Raw genomic sequence first — 20,476 nt, 5'->3', positions numbered from 1 at the left:
CCCCTTTTTTTTTTTTTAGTAGTGCTTTGGGTTTGGTCTCAGGGCCACATGCCTGTTAGGTAGCTCTGTAACCACTCCGCTGTTTTTCTCTTTTTATTTTTCAGGTAAGGGCTTAAGTTTTTGCCTTGGTGAGCCTTAGATCACAATCTTCTTTCCTATACCTCTCATTAACTGGTACCACAGATATGTGCCATCACAGCCTGGTTTGTTGAGAGGGGATCTTGTTTAACTCTGCTTAGGTTTGCTTTGTTCAATCCTTCTGATTTCTATCTCCCAAGTATCCAGGATTATAGGTGTGAGCCATCGTGCACAGCCTTCATTCTTTAAAATCTACATGCTACTGCCTCTGAGTTTTCTCTTCATCTCAATGTGTTTTGAGTATTTTTTTTTTTTTTTTGCCCGTCCTGGAGCTTGAACTCAGGGCCTGGGTACTGTCCCTGAACTTTTGCTCAAGCCTAGCACTCTACAGTGCCATTTCTAGCTTTTTCTGTTTCTGTGGTACTGAGAAATTGAACTCAGGGCTTTGTGCATGCTAGGCAAGCACTCTACCACTAAGCCACATTGCCAGTCCTTCTTGTATAGCTTTTATACCTTGTATGCCTTTTTGTACCTTGTATACTTTTTGCATTTTTCATAACGTTTGGCAAATATTTTTGTAGATGACTTCCAGTTCTGTCTTTTTGGAAGTGGGGTCTAGTCTTATTATTTTTTTGTTGTCATAACTGAATTCAGGACCTGTTTCTTGCTAGGCAGAGGCTCTACCAATTGAATCATGTCGTTCAGCCTTTAGGCTTTTATCTTTTTTTTTTGCTGGTCCTGGGGCTTTGCTGGTATACTACCACTTGAGCCTAACTTTAACTTTTTGTTTGGTCTGGCTTGGAACCATTATCCTCAGATCTCACCCTCTGGAGTAGTGACACAGGTGTGTGATACTACAGGTGTATAGCACAGTGCCTAGTCTACTTTTAGTTTTTAATCTCAGGATCTGGAACATTACAATTGTTTGTGTTTGCCTGATTAGCTTGCACTTTGATCCTCACTGCTGAAAAGATCTTTAATCTATCTGAAATTCTAAAGTTTGTAGTTGCATTTGATACATGATACACTCACTATCTGCTTTTTTTTTTTTTTAAGGCAGAATCTTACTATGTAGTTGGTACAGGACTCACTTTGTGATCCTCTTCCCTCAACTTCCTGAGTGCTGGTTATTACTGGTATTCCACACTTCCACACTTGGCTATCCCTCCTTTTTTTTTTTTTTTTTTTTGCCAGTCATGGGGCCTGAACTCTGGGCCTGGGCGCTGTCCCTCAGCTCTTCAGCCTCAAACTTAACGCTCTACCACTTGAACCACAGCACCACTTCTGGCTTTTTCTGCTTATGTGGTGCTGAGGAGTTGAACCCTGGGCCTCATGCATGCAAAGCAAGCGCTATACCACAGAGCCACCTTCCCAGCCCTTTATTCCTCCTTTTTTGTGGTAAAATACACAACAAATTTTCCATTTCAAACTTTTAAAAGTATATACTTCAATAGCATTAAATAAATTCACATTATTATACAATCATTATCCTCTATCTTCAGAACTTTTTTTCTCATTTATCCAAACTGAATTCTTTTTCTTTAAACAATAACTTCTCATTTCCTTTCGCCCTTGCCTTTGCAACTGCTATTCTGTTTCTCTTTGAATTTGATTTTTTTTTTAACATATGACATGTCTTTTGCTGACTGGCTCAACATTATCTTTCAAATTTTATCCATGTTATAGCATGTATCAGAATTTTCTTTCTAAGATTGAAAAATGTGACATTTATTTGTCTGTTGATGGACACCTGAGTTATATCTTTTGGGTGTTTAAATAACATGGGTATACAGATAGCTGTTGAGTTCCTGCTTTCATTTTTCTTTTGGTAAGTAGACCCAGTGGAATTGCAGGATCACACAGTATTTTAGTATTTTCAGGAACCACCATGGTGGTGGTGTTGGGTGTTGTTGTTGTCATCTTCTCCCCATTCCCCTCTCTTTCTTCCTCTTTTCCCCCCAGAGGCTTGTATTCAGGGCCTCATATTCATATTCTCACTTGGCTTTGTTATTTTACTATCTGAACCATACATCCAGTGTGGCATTTTGCTTGTTAATTGGAAGTAGCCTGGACTTTTCTGCCTGGGCTGGGCTTTTCTACTTGGGCTGGTTATGATTGTCTGGATCTTAGCCTCCTAGGTAGCTAGATTATAGGTGGGAGTTGCTAATGCACTTGTATTTTCTGTTACAGGTGCACTATTTTGTGTTCCCACCAGCAATGCATTTACCAATGGTTCTAGTTTTTTCACATAACCATTTTTTTGTTTTTATTTTTATTTATTTATTTATTTTTGGTCTGGTCGTGGGCCTGAACTCGGCCTGGGCGCTGTCCCTCAGCTCTTCAGCTCCAGGCTAGCGCTCTACCACTTGAGCCACAGCGCCACTTCCAGCTTTTTTCCTTTTGCTTATGTGGTGCTGGGGAACTGAACCCAGGGCCTCAGGCATGCAAGGCAAGCGCTCTACCACTGAGCCACCTTCCCAGCCCCTGTTTTTATTTTTTAAATGATCACCATCCTCATGGATTGGGGCTGTTTTTTGTTTTGTTTTTTTTTTTTACTTGCTGGGCCTCACTTGTTTGGAACTCTACTACTTGAGCCACACCCTAATCTGGCATTTTTGCTAGTTAATTAGAGGTGGAATCTTGTAGAGTTTTCTGCTCCAGCTGGCTTGAGTCTTGCTTCTATAGGTCTCAGCCTCCTCAGTAGTAGTTAGAATTATAGGTGTGAACCAATGGCACTTGGCTGGTTTGTTTATGTATTTATTTATATTTTTTTGTCAGTTGTAGGGCTTGAACTCTGGGCCTGGGCACTGTCCTTCAGCTCTTCAGCTCAAGGCTAGCACTCTACCACTTGAGCCACAGCACCACTTGCGGTTTTCTGGTGGTTCATTTGAGATAAGACTCTCAAGGACTTTCCTGCCTGGGCTGGCTTTGAACCATAATCCTCAGATCTCAGCATCCTGAGTAGCTAGGATTACAGGTGTGAGCCACCAGTACCTGGCTATTTTTTTTTGTCAGTTGTGGGGCCAGAACTCTGGGCCTGGGTGCTGTCTCAGTTCTTCAGCTCAGGCTAGCCTCTACCACTGAGTTACCTTCCCAGCCCGTCTTTTTATTTTTTAGGCAGGGTTTTAAAGTAAAAACTTTTTTTTTTTTTTTTTTTGGTCGGCCGTGGGGCTTGAACTCCGGGCCTGGGCACTGTCCCTCAGCTCTTCAGCTCAAGGCGAGCGCTCTACCACTTGAGCTACAGCGCCACTTCTGGTTTTCTGGTGGTTTATTGGAGATAGGAGTCTCACGGTCTCTCCTGCCCGGGCTGGCTTTGAACCGCGATCCTCAGATCTCAGCCTCCTGAGTAGCTAGGATTACAGGCGTGAGCCACCAGCGCCCGGCTAAAACTTTTTTTTTTAAAGTTATTATGAGAAATATTTTTTTTATCTAGGAGTGATTTCTAAGGCATCATCTTGAGTTTCCATAAAAATAGAACCTTCCATTTCAGAAGGAGTGCCAGCAAGAAGTCCAGGATCCAGGTGCATTTGTTTTTCCTGTTCATAGATCAAATTTGAACTGTCTTTTATTTGAATCTCTTACTCTTCCAAATCCAAAGATTTTTCAGGGACTGGAACTATAACTTCATCTTCATTTTCATGTACAAAACTACAGATCATGTTGGGTCTATAGGAGAAGTCATTTTCCTTCATTTGTAGCCATTCTACTCCACCTATATTTTCTTCTCCTTCTTTTCTGTCAGAAGAGTTCTTGTCATGCTGAGCTCTTCTTCATTGTATGGCATTTATATTTTAGTAGTGTTTTATCATTGCCTTCTGCATCCACATGTTCAACATTTTCTTCAAATATAACACAGGTAATAGGCAGGGTTTTACTACGTATCCCAGGATGGCCTCCCAGCTTATTTTATTTCTCTCTTAACCTCTGGAGTGCTGGGGTTACAGGTGATGTGCATCTGGCCAGTTCTTAGTTAAAAAAATTTATTTTGTGCTGCTGGGGATCTGACTCAGAGCTTTTCACTGAGGTACCTACCTTTCAATCATGCCTGTGTTTTTAAATTTTAAGTATTTTGTTAGAGGAGTTCCTTATATTTTCTGGATATTTCTCCTTTATCAGATAGATGGTTTGCAAATATTTCCTTTTTCTTTATTTTTGGTAATTCATGTGTGCATATATTATTATTTAGTCAGGGAACTGTCATCCATTGCTCACTCTTTCCTGGTTCCCCTTTGATTTTCTCTTTTGTAGATTCTCTTAATAGTAGCGCGTGCGTGCGTGCGTGCGTGCGTTCGTACACTGGTCCTGGAGCTTGAATATAGGCCTGGGCTCTATTTGTGACCTTTTTTCTCAGTGCTAATGATCTACCATTTGAGCCACAGATCTACTTCTGGCTTTTTGGTGGTTAATTGAAGGAATACTCTCATGGACTTTTCTGCTGAGGCTGGTTTTGAACGGTGATCTTCAGATATCAACCTCCTTAGTAGCTAGCTATTTCATATGGATTAAAAACATCCTATCTGCTGGTAGGAAGTAGATTACTTTAAAGGTAAAACAATGCTGAGCAAGTTCAGCATTTAAAATAGATTAGATTATAGGTTAAAAAAGTACTGGACAAATTCAGCATTTAAATATTACTAAGTTTCTGGATCACCTTCAATAAAATTCTTTTGCTAGATGCTGAATTCCTTCAAAGCCGATTACATTGCTTTGTATTTGTTTCTGTGTTACTTGACTTACTTTTTGCCATAAGTTACTATTCAATAAACAGTGAATTAGTTGCAACAAATACATTTATGATATGTATAGACGTTTGCAAAGTTCATAGGATGAGACATGTTAATATTGTTTACTCAATTTTTTTCTTCAAAACTCATACTACCTAGAGATACCTAGAGATAGGAATGAATATATGTCCTTGTGAGGGTAGCAGCCCAGTGCGCTAAGGATAATTCTTTTTTTTTTGGGTCCCGTCATGGGGCCTGAACTCTGGGCCTGGGCGCTGTCCCTTAGTTCTTCAGCTCAAGGCTAACGCTCTACCACTTGAGCCACAGCGCCACTTCTTTTTTTCTTTTTGTTTATGTGGTGCTGAGGAATCGAACCCAGGGCTTCAGGCATGCAAGACAAGCGCTCTACCACTGAGCCACCTTCCCAGCCCCTCTAAGGATAATTCTTTAAAACATGCACTCATATCTTTATCATACTAGTCCTGGGGCTTGAACTCTGGGCCTGGGCACTGTCCCTGAGCTTGTTTTGCTCAAGACTAGCACTCTACCACCTGAGCCACAGTGCCACTTCTGTTTTTTTTCTATTTATGTGGTACTAAGGAAACTAAAATCAGGGCTTTGTGCATGGTAGGCAAGCACTCTACCAGTAAGCCACATTCCCAGTCTATGTACTCATACCTTTTTTTTTCCTCCAGTCCTGAGTCTTGAACTCAGGGCCTGTGTACTGTCCCTGAGCTTCTTTTGCTCAAGGCTAGCACTCTATCACTTGAGCCACAGGGCCACTTCTGGCTTTTTCTGTGTATGTGGTACTGAGGAATCGAACCCAGGGCTTCATGCATGTGAGCCACTCTACCACTGAGCCACCTTCTCAGCCTCATACCTTAAAGGGGAAGTTCTACTCTCTCTTGTTGTTATTATTTGGCGGTATTGTGTTTTGAACTCTAGGCTTTGTGCCTGTGAGGCAGTCATTCTGTTATTTGAGCCACATTCCCCAGTCCTTTTTCATGTTGTTTATGCTGTTTTATATTTTATTTTATACTGGTCCTGGGGCTTGAACTCAGGGCCTAGGTGCTGTCTCTGAGCTTTTTTGCTCAAGGCCAGCTCTCTACCACTTGAGCCACACTTCCACTTTGACCTTTTAAATTGTTAAGTGGAGGAAGTGGCGCTGTGGCTCAAGTGGTAGAGTGCTCGCCTTGAGCTGAAGAGTGCAGGGACAGCGCCTAGGCCCAGAGTTCAAGCTCTACAACCGACCAAAAAAAAAATTGTTAAGTGGAGATAAGAGACTTGCAGAATTTTCTGCTCAGGCTGGCTTTGAACCGTGATCCTCAGATCTCAGCCTCCTGAGTAGCTAGGATTACAGGCGTGAGCCACCGGCGCCCGGCTTCTTGGAATTTTTTTTTGCCTGAACCATAAGTCCTCCTCATCTCCATCTGTGAAGTAGCTAGGATTACAAGTATGAGCCACAATGCTGGCCACCTCTTGCTTTTGAAACATAGTCTTACATGCAGCCCAAGCTGGCCTTGAACTGAACATCCTTCTTCCTCAGCCTCTCAAGTGCTGGAAATACAGGTAAGGATAACTCCATCCACTTCATAGCCTTACAACACTAGGTTTCTAACACACAAGCCCTTGGGAGCCAAATAGTTAAGCCATATAGTACTGAGGATAAGCAGGTACCACAGTAACATTGTAATTCTCCCACTCAACTATCCTTTATAATTGCTTTCAATTGCCCTAGTTTTTTTTTTTTTTTGGTCGGTCGTGGGGCTTGAACTCTGGGCTTGGGCGCTATCCCTCAGCTCTTCAGCTCAAGGCGAGCGCTCTACCACTTGAGCTACAGCTCCACTTCCGGTTTTCTGGTGGTTTATTGGAGATAGGAGTCTCACGGTCTCTCTTGCCCGGGCTGGCTTTGAACCGTGATCCTCAGATCTCAGCCTCCTGAGTAGCTAGGATTACAGGCGTGAGCCACCAGCGCCCGGCTTCAATTGCCCTAGTTTTTAAATCTTAGGTCTTAGAAGATAAAGATGAAAAAGAGGAATGGGTAACCAAAGGAGAGAAGTATAAGAATGGTTGCTCTTCTTGTTCTTCTCAGTTACTTCTCACTCATTAGAAGCAGCAATTGGCAATCAGAACACATATCCCCAATATTTTGAGACAGGGTTGTTACTACTCATTCTGGCTCCTATAAGTTGCTTCAATAGCACATACTTGGCCGTTTGCCCTAGTTAGAGGTTAGGAAATGGTAGCTGCTGCTGAGCTAAGAACTGAAATTGAGCAAAATTAGCTCAGTTTATTATTGACACCTTCCATGGAAGTTTCTGTTCTTCAATACTCAAGAGTTACTGAAGTAATTACATCAGACAGATTCTTCCAGTGCAATTGTTGTCTAGGTGAGGAAGATTTCTGGCGTTTTCTTCTTCACTGTCTTCCCAGTTTACCCCCCAGAATTTTGTTTTTAATCTATGTACTATTATTACTTGTATGTTTTCTTGCTGTGTAGGGGAATAGACTTAGGTAGGGTTTTGCTCATGTCACAGGCAAGCATTCTCTCTACCACGGAGCTACAAACTCAGCACTACAGTTTTTTTTTATTCATTCCTTCCAAGATAGGCTACTTTTTTTTAGCTTTAAAAATTTTGTCAGTTTCTCCTACAGTCGTGTACTTAATCTATGATGCATCATGATATTTTGCGCTTTAAATATTCTCAATATATTGTTTGAATACTTGAGTGGGTACTGCAGCGTAGGTGTTAAATGAAGCTGAAAGGATTGCTTTGTTTGCAGGTCATACTCCTAGGTTGGAGGTGGAAATGTCCCTCAGAGTGGAGAGTTAAAAATCTTGGGAGGTCCATATAAGTCCTGGATTGGCCACATGCTAGTGATCTTGACATCCAGAGTTCTAAGCAATGTGTTTCTGTCCAGTGATGCACTTTGTCTTATCAGGGATGGTTATGGATCTACCTTTTCAATTTTAGTTCTAAAGTCTTTCCAGAGGTTTGATGATGACTCTTAAAGCAAAGTTTGAGCCAGTGTTTACATGTTTATTTTATGTTTTAATTATATGTACTGTTTTATGGTTTAATTATATGTACTGTTCTGGAAATAATATATTCTGTATTTTGATTGTATGGAGGTTATTATGCATCTGTCTTTAGTATTCTAAAAGTTAATTCTTAAATTTCGTTGTTTCTTTTTGCAGTGGGGTCTTACTATGTTCCCAAGGTTGTTCTCAAACTTCTAGGCTTAAGCAGTCCTCCTGCATTAGCCTCCAAATAGCTAGGACTCACTATGCCTACCTCCAAAGAGTGAATTTTACTGTGTATTAAAAGTGAGATAAATAAATTCAAGTATTTTCAGGGGTTAGCTTGATGATCTGTGTGAAAAGAAGATTTGAAAGAAAAGCCAGGTGTTGTAACTTACACTTGTCATCCTAGTGTTTGGAAGTTGAAGCAAGAGTATTGGAAGTTTGAGACCAGGCTATATAGTAAGACCCTGCTTCAAAAACCAAAACAACCAGAAAAGTAGTGAGAACATGAACTAAGTAATTTTCCCATTTCGGATAACTATTTTCTTTTTTACCTCAAGTGACTATGAAGAAGTGTCCTTTGGAGATTTAAATAAATTTTGGTTATATTGTATATGTTGGAGGAGTTCTTTATTAGTACCTTCTGTTTTATCTTAAGAAAAAAAAAACAGTTCTAGGTATTTGGTAGAGTTTCACAGAGTAGCACTTGGTGAAACTTTTCCAGGTGCCAGTGAGCTTGCTTGAAATGAAAATGTTGCTTCTGCAGCTTGGTAGTCTGCTCAATTTCCCATGTTACAGGCCTGGACCTACTAGTATAGTGAAGTGGCTAATCTGACTTGATTTGCTTTTTTTCTTTGTTTGTTCATATAGTGAGTGCACACTGAATTATCCATTATTGAAACTTCAAAATGTGCAAAGTAACTACACTTCAAAATAAAACATGAACATTGCCCTTTCTCGATTATAGCTTCCAAGTGTTCTATTTTTTCTTAAAAAAAACTTAATGTATTTTTTCTTCATATGCAAGTATGTCTGAGCTTCATTTCTAATGGAGCTTGAAATAAGCATATGTTTCTCTTTACTTGTTGATGGACTGTCATCTATCCAGCCACATTTTGATTGGGATTTAATTTGTGCTTTTTCGCTAGAAGCAAGTTGGGAGTAGTACATATAATGTAAATACAGTTCCAAGGGCAACTTTGGATGTTTTCACTGTTTGCAACAAATATTTGATCATTTGAAACAAGTCCTGCATGAATAGTATGATTTGATTTAAAAAAAGTCATCTTTTCCTTGTTCTTATTTTATTAAAAGAAGGAATAGAATTATAAATTTTCATTTTTAGCTTTTTAAAAAGTTAAAGGACTTTACAGGAGAAAAATTTATCTTTTGCAATTTAAATCTTAGTGTGAAGTAATTGGTCTTATTCTTTAATTTCAAATTATAAGTAATTGGTCTTATTCTTTTAATTTCTAATTTAACACCAGTTCTTTCTTGGGTTGCATATTTTATTCCATTATATTGAGCTGTGAATTTTCCTCATTTGTGCTTTTCTGAGGTTTTATTATTAAATATTGGTAGATATAAGGAGAGCATCAATTGTCTTGAAAATATTTTATTGCTATGGTTTATGTTATTTTGTCAGTATTTGACATTCTGGATTGAAGATGTGAGTTGGAAACCTGGCGAATATTAGGTTACATGTAGTTCTGTACTGTTTATTAGCCAGATTAAACTGCAGACTGCTCTTGAAACAAAATGCTATCATAACTCAGAAAACACATGCAATGTGACCCACTCAGGTGACATGAAGGATAGGAGCCTTTGTTTATGGTCTTTTTGCCTTGTGTGTCTGGTTTCAGTGCATACCTTCTTTCTAAGCAAAGATGCAGTTGTCAGTTATTTATGGTATGTTGACGTTACATTATATTATTTTCTTATAATGACTTTTAGTTATAGTTTATGAAATCCATAGAGTCTGAATGGAAGATGCAAATTACAGTTACTGACAAGTCATTGTTTATGTACTTTTCTATTTCTGGGGATCTAAATTGACAAAGGTTTTCTGGGAAGGTGGCTCAGTGGTGAGTGCTTGCCTTGGGTGCATGAGGCCCTGGGTTCCATTCCTCAGCACCATATAAATAGAAAAAGCTGGAAGTGGTGCTATGACTCAAGTGGTAGAGTGCTAACCTTTAGCTGAAGAGCTGAGGGACAGCGCTCAGGCCCAGAGTTCAGGCCCCATGACCAGCAAAAAAAAAAAAAAAAAAGGGTTTCTATAGTCATTATCATTTCTTTCTGTAAATCTGGGATCATCAGGTTCTTAGAAAAGCTTTGGGTCAGTTTGAAATGTATCTTTAGAAACTTTACATTTTGTAGAAAAGTGTCTAACAGAAATGTGAGCTTGACCTCTTAAGGGAAAATTCCAGAGAGATGGAATATGACAGCCTTTGGAGAAATTTAAGCTTATTTGAGTTAAGCAATGACAGAAAAGTTTTATTATTATTATTATTTTAATGGGGGCTCGTGAACTCAGAGCCCCAAGCAAGATCAACCATTTTTTACTCAAGTTTGGTACTCTACCACTGAGCCACACACACATAGCATCTCAAGGACTTTTCCACCCAGGCTGGCTTTGAGCCAGCACTGTCCTTAGATGTCTGCCACCTCAGTAGCTAGGAGTACAGATGTGAGCCACCATCGCCTGAGTATGTAGCTCAATGGTAAAAGGCTAGTCTAGCATTCCTGGGGCCCAGGGTTTGATCCTCACCACCATTTAAAAAAATAACAAAAAAAGGGATGAGAAATCAAATGAAGAAAAGAAATTAGTTCCTGCCAGGCACTGGTTGCTCACACCTGTAATCCTAGCTATGCAGGAGGTTGAGATTTAAGGATAACAGTTCGAAAGCCAGCCCATGTAGCAAACCCCATGGGATTCTTATCTCCAATTAACCACCAAAAAGCCAGAAGTGGAGTTGTATAATTCAAGTGGTAGAGCACTAGCCTTGAGCCAAAAAAGTTCCCGGGCAGAGCCCAAGCTTTGAGTTCAAACCCCAGGACAGACAGATTCTCTCTCCTCCTCTCTCCCACACCCTGTCCTCCCCCCTTTCTCTCTTTTCTTGGGGTGAAGTGACAGTTTGCTGTATGGGCCAAATACACATATGTTCATTTACTTAGCTTTAATTTCATTACTAGTGAAACCATTAACAATGTAAGAGTGCTTAATAGAAAGCAGAATTAAACTCTCATGACAGCTAACTGATTATGGATGCATAGGAAGTCTCCATTTCCATATGAGATGGATGACTCTAGCCTGAAATGCAAAGAATATAAAACAAGCATCTGGACAAGAAAAAGATGCCTTTGTTTTAGAACAATACAACTAAAATATTCATACAACTGAGCTCACAGGAGAAAGAGGAATGTCCTTTTCTTGAGGATCCAGGCAAAAAGATGTCTGGACTTGACTACAGAGTCCAAGTGACTACCCAGGTTGTGGAAGAAAACAAGAACTGCTTCTTGTGTTGCTGCAGTCACAGTGACTATCTCCACCCTAACCCTTCAGTACCTGAGATTGAACCCAGGGGACTGGCATATGCTAGGCAACTAAAATGGTCTACCAGGGCTGGGAATGTGGCTTAGTGGTAGAGTGCTTGCTAGCACGCATGAAGCCCTTGGTTCTATTCCTCAGTACCACATAAACAAAAAGCCAGAAGGGGCACCATAGCTAAAGTGGTAGAGTGCTAGCCTTGAGCAAAAGAAGCTTGAGGACAGTGTTCAGGCCCTGAGTTCAAGCCCTAGGATTGGCAAAAACTAAAACCAAAAACAATAAAATGGTGTACCATTTGAGCCATGCCATCAAGTTAGTACCAGCACATGCCCACAGAAATGCTGCTTCATATTTTTCTTGCCCTCTTTCCCTAACCCTTTCCTCAGAACTTGACCAGTTCCTTCTTGACTTTCAGATTGTACCTCAAATGTTATCAAGATAGAAAAACCTTCTAAGGACTCCACCTAATTGCATTGTCATTGCCCTGTTTAATTTTCTTCTTAGTATTTTTATTATTATTTATGCTATAGTTTAAATTTATTTTCATGAAGGTAAGGGTCCTTATTTTGTCTTCTTCCCTGTTGTGTGGAATAGTACCTGTTTAGAGGAGACATTGTTTTTTAGTATTTTGGCCTTAGTACTTTTTGTAATCACTGTTTCCTGGTACTTATGGCCATTGTTTTATTCAGCTGTTTTCCCCTATTGCTTTTGGTGCTCCCAAAAAGGGAAGGCAATAGGAACAAAAGAAGGAAAAAGAACAAAATAAGAGTTTTGTTGTTTTGTTTTTGTTTCGGCAGGTCCTGGGCCTTGAACTCGGGGCATGGGCTCTGTCTCTGAGCCTCTCTGTACTCAAGGCTAGAGCTCTACCACTTGAGCCACAGTGCAACTTCTGGCCTTTTCTGAGTAGTTTCTTGGAGAAAAGAATTTCGTGAACTTTCCTGTCTGGCCTGGCTTTGAACTCCAGTCCTCTGATCTCAGCTTCCTGAGTAGCTAGGATTATAGGTGTGAGCCACTGGCTTCTGGCCTTTTTTTTTTTTTTGTTAGTCATGGGTCTTGAACTCCTGGTCTGGGTGCTGGCTCTGTCAGCTTTTTCTGCCCAAGACTAACCCTTTACCATTTTGAGTCACAGTACCACTTCTGGTTTTCTGGTGGTTAATTGGAGATATGAGTCTCAGGGGTTTTCCTACCTGGACTGACTTTGATCTGCAAACCTCACACGTCAGCCTCCTGATTAGCTAGGAATACAGGTGTGAACCACCGGTGCCCAGTGGGTTATTTGCCAGTCCTGGGGCTTGAACTCAGGGCCTTGGTGCTGTTTCTGAGATTTTTTTTTAGTACTCTGCTGCTTGAGTCACATTTTCATTCTGGCTTTTTGGTAGATGATTGGAGATAAGAATCTCATGGACTTGAGATGGCAATAATGCTTGATAAGAAATGTACTCATTACCTTGCTCATGTAATTGTAACCCCTCTGTACGGTATTTTCCCAATTAAAAGCTTATTTACTATTTTTTTTTTAAAGAATCTCATGGGTTTTCCTGCCCTACTTGGCTTTGAACTGCAATCCTCAGATAACAGCCTCCTGAGTAATTAGATCATAGGTGTGAGCCACTGATGCCTGGCTATAATTATTATTTTGAGATTTAGCTAAGCATTTTTTTCTTGTAGGGCTATATATTTGGAAGGTGAGTGATATATATATATATATATATACACACACACACACACACACACACACACACACTTGTGTCACCTGATATAAAATATATGTGATGGGTTTATCATGTACAGATGATGCATGACTTGTTTAAACTGCAGTAGATTATATTTTATTCTGATTATATTTTGGCTCTCAGTGTTAACTAAGACTAAGATTTTTTGGATGATGTAGAGTAATTGTGATTAGAAATAGAGACTTTAGTTATGGGGTAAATAATTTTGTTTTCATGAACCATCTGCATTTTTATGCTCTTTCTATTTTCTTGTCCCTCCTCTCAGAACCAACTGATTTGCAGTTTAGATAGAAGAGGAAGATGACAGGTTAGGGGATTTAGTCAAATAGTCAAATTTTGTTTTCATAGTGAGTTCTTAATTATAAGGGTTACCTTGTTTCTGGATGGTTACCAGGAGATTTGAAATTTGAGGTTCTAACAGCTGTGTTAACTCTGCTTATTGTAGATACAACCTGGCATACCTGTGACTGCATGGAGTGATTCACAGCCACATATCTTGTGCAGTGTGACAGTTAATGCTGCTTTGGTACTTTTAATTTCTAAATTTTCTGATTTGCATTTAAATGAACCATCCTAACATTTCATTAACATAACCTTGCTGTTAAAAAATTGGCATTGAGTAGCTTAGTAAAGCTAGACTAAAGCTTTGGAGCCGACACACTTTAAGAATGATGTGACCATTCTGTTGTAAATGAACTTCTAATGTCTTTTGAGAAGGTATATAGCTCTTTGAACAAATAAGGCAGTTTGCCAACCATTGGCCTTCTTGAATCTGGTAAAACTATGTTTTTATTGTTGCCTCTTTGTTTTTCTTTCAGTCATAGAGATGGCTAGCCAAACAATTGCAACTCTTCTCCTTTTCTGAATTTATAGTGATATTTTGCTTATGGGCAGGATTGCTATTTATAAAGTAATGAAGACTGAATAAATGCAATTTAATTTTTTATTTAGTTCTAAGCATAATCCCTTTGGGAAAAACAAGGTTGCTGTAATTCATTAAGGTTGGCTAGCTCTAGTAGTTTTTGTAATAGATCTCGTGAAGGAGTGCTCTGTAAGTTAATTGGAAAACTGGAAGCTGCCAAGAGTTTTAAAAGTTATTTAGGTGCTCTAAACAATAACATTAATTGTAAAGAACTAGAAGATATGACTAACATTAAGACAGGAGTTTTCTTGGTAGGTTTGTAAATATCTTCAAATGAGGATTGCATAAATTGAATTTAACACTGTGTCTGCTTGTATAAAGTACTTTGTCAGCAGCTTTTGGGATATAAAGAAGCAGAGGCATAGTTATCATCCTTACAGTTAAAATATAGCTGGGAAGAACACATGCTAAGTCTTAGAAACTTAATCAAGTTTACTAAAACAGTTCAAAGGCAATTTGACAGATACCATTAATGAAAATTGATAGAGATTAGTAGAAAAGGAGGCAATCAGGGAATTGAGGCCTATGTAACTTGCAGATGGAGGATAAGCTGATAAACCAAAACCTGTCTAGCAAAGAAATAAGTCAGGGGACCACCAAAAAAACAAACAAAAAAGGCAATAAGGATAAAAGAATGAGGAAATAGGATGAAGTACTAAATCTGGCAACAAGAACTTATGGGGAAACAGAAAGGATACCCACAGTCAGAAGGCCATTTTCAAGGACTCCCCATGTAATATATCTCTATAACCCTGAAGAATGGTACAAAATGTATGAGCTGAGCTGAAAGTGCTGTCTTCCTGTAGTATGTCTGTGCTACCTGATCGTATTTCTTGATCATATTTCTTTTTTTTTTCATATTTTTTTTCTAGTAAACTTTCAGTTACCTTTGCTGTGTGTCTTGCCTGAATTCTTTTGTTGGACCACAGAACCAGGTCCATTCAGCTGCCTTAAATTTCTGGTAACATATTTGGTGTGTGGATTGTAAAATTAGGGACGAAATATGTCTTTTTCTGACTGGATCCAGCAGATCATCAGAAAGTAATAAAAAGGCACTGAAAATTTAAATCTGAAAGATGTATATAGGATTCAACCTCTTCCCCCCCCCCCTTTTTTTTAATTACAATTTTCTGTCTGCCTCCTGGGGCTTGAACTTAATAGGTCATGGGCTTTTTTGCTCAAGGGTAGTGCTCTGCCACTGGAGCCACAGCTCCACTTCTGACTTTATTTTGGTAATTAATTGAAGATTAAGTCTCACAGACTTTCTTGCCCAGCCAGGTTTCAAACTGCTGTTCTCAGATCTCAGCTTCCTGAGTAGCCAGAATTAAAGGCCTGATCTACCAGTGTCTAGGTTTTTTTGTCTTGTCTTGTCTTTTCCTTCCTTCCTTCCTTGCTTCCTTTTTCTCTTTCTCTTTCTTTCTTTTTTTTTAGATAGGGCGTTGCTTATGTAGCTCTGATGGCATTGAACTTGAGATCTCAGATCACTCTGCCTTTTGAGTGCTAGGATTACAGACATGTAATACCATGCTGGCCCATTTTCATTTTATAGATGATTAAACTAAGATCCAGTAAGGTGAAGTGACTTGACCAACGTCAGAGAATGAATGACAAAAGCTGTTATCCTTCCCAGTAAGAAGTATTTAAGCTTTTATTTTTGAAATCCTCTTAGGTATAGGGCCATCAATAGCATAACTGGCTCCACAGTATAGTTTAATAATGTTTAGTGTAACGTTTAGCAGGGCTTTTGATTACGGATGTTGCACAAGTCAGTCTACTGCCATCATAGTTACTGAAAGTCTTGAAAACTGAATGAGTCTTCAATTTTCAAGTGTCAATGTATTTTAAGTTTCTCATTGTAAGTGAAAGATTGAATCCTTAAACCTCTTTAAGCAGGGACCCAACTTTGGTGAATTTTGTGCAGTAAGGAGTCCTTATACAACCATAGTTCCCATCCATATTTGTTTGTTAAATTTTTGATGAAATTTATGGAAAGTTGATGCTAACATTTACAGAGCTTATGTAAAAAATCTTTGTAAGAAAACTAAGAGCAGAAAACGAACTCAGTAGACTTTTTTTTTTTTTTGTTGGTCGGTCATGGGGCCTGTACTCTGGTACTGGGTGCTGTCCCTGAGTTCTTCAGCTCAAGGCAAGTACTCGACCACTTGAGCCACAGTGCCACTTCTGGCCTTTTCTGCTTGTATGGTGCTGAGGAATTGAACGCAGGGTCTCATGCATACAAGGCAAGTACCCTACCACTGAGCCACCTTCTCAGCCACTCAACAGACATTTATTTCTCGGGCAGAAGCCTGAGAAGAATGCTACAGTTTCCTAGCCAGACTAGACAGACAATGATATGCTCTTACAATTGAGATCTCCTTTTATTAGGCAGAGAGTGAAGTCAGGTAGGGAGAGGTCTGGGGTAGTTTGTCACAGGAAGGGAGGGTGGGATGGGAACAGGGGAAGGGGCTCTTTGTACACAGATTGAAGCTTGAGTTATAGGAAAGCATATCTTTTTAGCAGACATGTCAACAAATGGTAGGCCCCTCAATTCACAGGTTATTTCTTCTACAATATATAATAGTATGTTTGTGGCGAGGGAAGCAGGTGAGAGATGATTCAGATTTAGTGAGGTTTGACTCAGTTTCCTTTGACTCTTCATGTCTGGCTTTGAAAAATTTATATGGTCTGGTAATAAAAAATTTATATGGTCTGTCTGGTAATAATTGCCTGGAGTTGATGGGCAGTTAGACACAAGTTTTCTGATTTGGCAGTCCTGGCTTCTCCTAGCAGTCCTTCCCTACTCTCTTCAGGAAAGGCCAGATGTTATTTGCGACTCATTGTTGTGCTTGCATTCTGCTTAAAAAAACTATTTAAAATACGCTATTCAGTATACACTATGTGGAAAATGACCTATGTAATTGTGGGCAGGAATGGGAGGGGGAAACTGGGAAAGCAAAGGGAGGAGTGACACTGTCCAAATCCAGAAATGTACTCATTACTTTTTTTTTTTAATTTTTTATTGTAAAGATACTATACAGAGGGTTATAATTACATGAGCAAGGTAATGAGTACACTTCCTATTGAGCATTGTTACCTCCTCCATTGTTTTCCCCCTACCATCCCTTCCCTCCCTACCTTCCCCAAGGTTCTTTTTTTTTTTGATTGTGATTAAGTGATTACATAATTTCCGGAATTTCACAGTATTGTGGAATAATAATGCTCATTTAAAGTCACAAGTTCATTCTAACTTTCCTGGAGCAAATTGTCTATCACAGTCTATAATTATAACAGTGTACACATTATACACCATACATGTGATCAGCAGCATGGGGATATTTAGTAGTGGTTCAACCAGATGAGTGGGAGTTCTTTGTTTCTTAAGTCCTGTTAATTTTGTCGTATCACCTAACATTTTGGATTTAGCATCCACTTATCAGGGAGACCATGTACTATTTGTCTCTTTGCTCTTGGCTTACCTCGCTCAACATGATTCCTTCTAGCTCCATCCATTTCCCTGCAAATGCCATTATTTTGTCATTTCTAATGGCTGCATAATATTCCATTGTGTATAGATACCACAATTTTTGGATCCATTCATCTGTGGTGGGGCATCTGGGTTGTTTCCATATCCTAGCTATTGTGAACAGTGCTGCAATAAACATGGAGGTGCATGTGTCCTTGTATATTGGTTCCTGTTGTTCAGGGTAGATGCCTAGAAGTGGTATGACTGGGTCGTAAGGGAGGTCAATCTTTAGCTTTCTAAGGACCCTCCAGACTGCTTTCCAAAGTGGTTGTATAAGTGTACATTCCCACCAGCAGTGTAATAGGGTTCCTCTTTCTCCACATCCCCTCCAGCATTTGTCGTTGGCTGATTTGTGGATGTGGGACATTCTGACTGGGGTAAGGTGGTATCTCAGGGTTGTCTTTATTTGCATTTCCTTCACCACCAGGGATGATGAACATTTCCTCATGTGTTTCTTTGCCATTTTTATTTCTTCATTTGAGAAGTCCCTCTTTAGTTCCCTTGCCCATTTAGTAATTGGTTTGTTAGGTTTGGGAGGGATTAGTTTCTTGAGTTCCCTGTATATACAGGATGTTAACCCCTTGTCTGATATATTGCTGGTAAATATTTTTTCCCAATTAGTTGGTTGTCTTTCTAGCTTAGTTGCGATAGATTTAGCTGTGCAGAAGCTTTTTATTTTAAGGTAGTCCCATTTGTCGAGTCTCTCTGCAATTTGTTGTGACCCTGGGACTCTGTTCAGGAAGTTCCTTCCTGTGCCTATTAGTTCAAGTGTCTCTCCTACTCTGTCCTGCAGTAGTTTCAGAGATTCAGGTTTAATGTTAAGGTCTTTAATCCATTTTGAGTTGATGTTGGTGCATGGTGATAGGCTGGTCCACTTTTAGTTTTCTGCATGTGGCTACCCAGTTTTCCCAGCACCAGCGGTTGAAGAGGCTGTGTTTCTTCCATTGTATGTCTTTGACTCCTTTGTCGAATATCAGCTGGCTGTAGGCCTGTGGATTTATTTCTGGATCTTCTATTCTGTTCCATTGGTCTTCAGGTCTGTTTTTGTGCCAGTACCATGCTATCTTTGTTATTATAGCTCTGTAGTAGAGTTTGAAGTTCGGCATGGATATCCCTCCCATGTTGTCTTTATTCCCTAGAATTACTCATTACTTAATAAATGGTAATCCCTCTGTATAACACCTTAATGATAACAATTATATTAAAAAGGGATTTAAATATAAAATTATTTAAAAAAGTAGTGTCTGTGTGACCCAAGTGGTTGAACTCACTGGAGCATGTGAGAGGCCTTAAGCTCAGTCACGAGTACTCTCCTCCAAAAAAGTAGTTGAAGTTATTTTGTATTCCAACATGTCAAAATTAGGAAGATATCTAGAAGCCGTTTTAATAGGAAAAAGAAAAAAAATATTTTTGGTCAGTCGTGGGGCTTGAACTGTGGGCCTGGATGCTGTTCCTCAGCTCTTCAGCTCAAGGCTAATGCTCTATCACTTGAGCACAGCATCACTTCGGTTTTTCTGGTGGTTAATTGGTTATGAGTCTCATGGATTTTCTTGCCTGGGCTGGCTTTGAACTGCGATTCTCAGATCTCAGCCTCCTGAGTAGGATTACAGGCTGAGAGTATATATATATTTTTTTTGAGGAAGAAAATTGTTTTATACAGATTATTTAATAATTACAAACATAAACTAAATTTACCTAAACATGCACTTTTATGAGTTGACAGGGAAATTAAAAATAAATATTAATTACTTAATAATAAATATTAATTCAAGCTGTGCTCCGGTGGCTCATGCCTGTAATCCTAGCTACTCAGGAGTTGAGATCTGAGAATCGAGGTTCAAAGCCAGCCAGGGCAGGAAAGTCCGAGAAACTCTTATCTCCAATAAACTGCCAGAAAACCGGAAGTGGCACTATAGCTCAAGTGGTAGAGCACTAGCCTTGAGCTGAAGAGTGAGGGATAGCGCTCAGGCCCAGAGTTCAAGCCCCACAACTGACCAAAACAAAAAAATTAATTCAAAAATTGAAGAACCAGGAAATAAAAACTGAAATATCAGCTGCAAGCTCTCTTTCCACATTCTTGTCCTTTTAGATGTTAATTTACAAGCAGAGACCTAAAGGTATCTATCCTCCTTGTAGGTTGAGAAATGCAAAGAGAAAATTACAAGGTATGTTTGGCAAATGAAAGTCCTTTAACCCACACCTATTATTTCTGTGTTTTAGTTAAAGTTAGATAATATCTAGACAACATTTTCAATTATAAATAGTAGGACCCATGTTGGCCATGTTTTGGATAATCAATCACCCAGAAACCATTGTTTCTGATAGTTAGAATAGTTATTATTTCTAATAATTAAAGTAATTGTTGGTGACCAGGTATCTAGATAGGAGCTCAACATGAAATTACCCAGAAAAACAACCCTAGACAAGAGCTACTATTTGTTGTCTTCACTTTTCATTTCTTGTCTATGAGATGTAGCAAAATCTCCCCAGATATCCTATTTTTCCTCTTTTATTCTATTTTATTAAAATAAACCCTTGTTAAATTTTAACTTTGTGAGACTTTTGGAGCCTTTGAAATGCTTTTCATTGTGAATCTCAAGTTCCTGTGATCTGCTTTTAAAACTGGGAAGCTGAGGGACCGTCTTTCCCCCTCTCTTCTTCTAAAAGAAATTGGGAGGCATGTGGAGGGATCCCTCCCCCTTTTTGTGCACATATATTTGGAAAAAAATATGAAAGTTGTATTGCAATATTAAAAGGGAAAAGTAATTTCTTTTTTTAAAATTTTTTAAAAATTTTTATCTTTTCGGGTCATGGGGCCTGAACTCTGGGCTTGAGCACTGTCCCTCAGCTCTTCAGCTCAAGGCTAGCGCTCTACCACTTGAGCCACAGCGCCACTTCCGGCTTTTTTCTTTTTGCTTATGTGG

At 39.3% G+C, this 20,476-nt stretch overlaps 1 long non-coding RNA gene across 1 annotated transcript in view; it reads left to right on the top strand.

Moving 5' to 3' along the window:
- Positions 1 to 3,694: 3,694 nt before the first annotated feature.
- The window catches only part of LOC105988685, a 21,663-nt gene continuing 4,881 nt past the window's right edge, over positions 3,695 to 20,476 (top strand). Inside the window, exons 1-2 of the long non-coding RNA XR_001175213.1 lie at positions 3,695 to 3,934; positions 8,552 to 8,557. This is a non-coding gene — a long non-coding RNA (uncharacterized LOC105988685). The remainder of the gene's footprint in view (positions 3,935 to 8,551; positions 8,558 to 20,476) is intronic.

Source organism: Dipodomys ordii, unplaced genomic scaffold (assembly GCF_000151885.1).
Source record: "Dipodomys ordii isolate 6190 unplaced genomic scaffold, Dord_2.0 Scaffold50, whole genome shotgun sequence".
In the NCBI taxonomy this organism is placed as follows: domain Eukaryota; kingdom Metazoa; phylum Chordata; class Mammalia; order Rodentia; family Heteromyidae; genus Dipodomys; species Dipodomys ordii.
The sequence above is the reverse complement of the archived record's forward strand: the minus strand, read 5'-3'. Positions and strand labels throughout refer to the sequence as shown.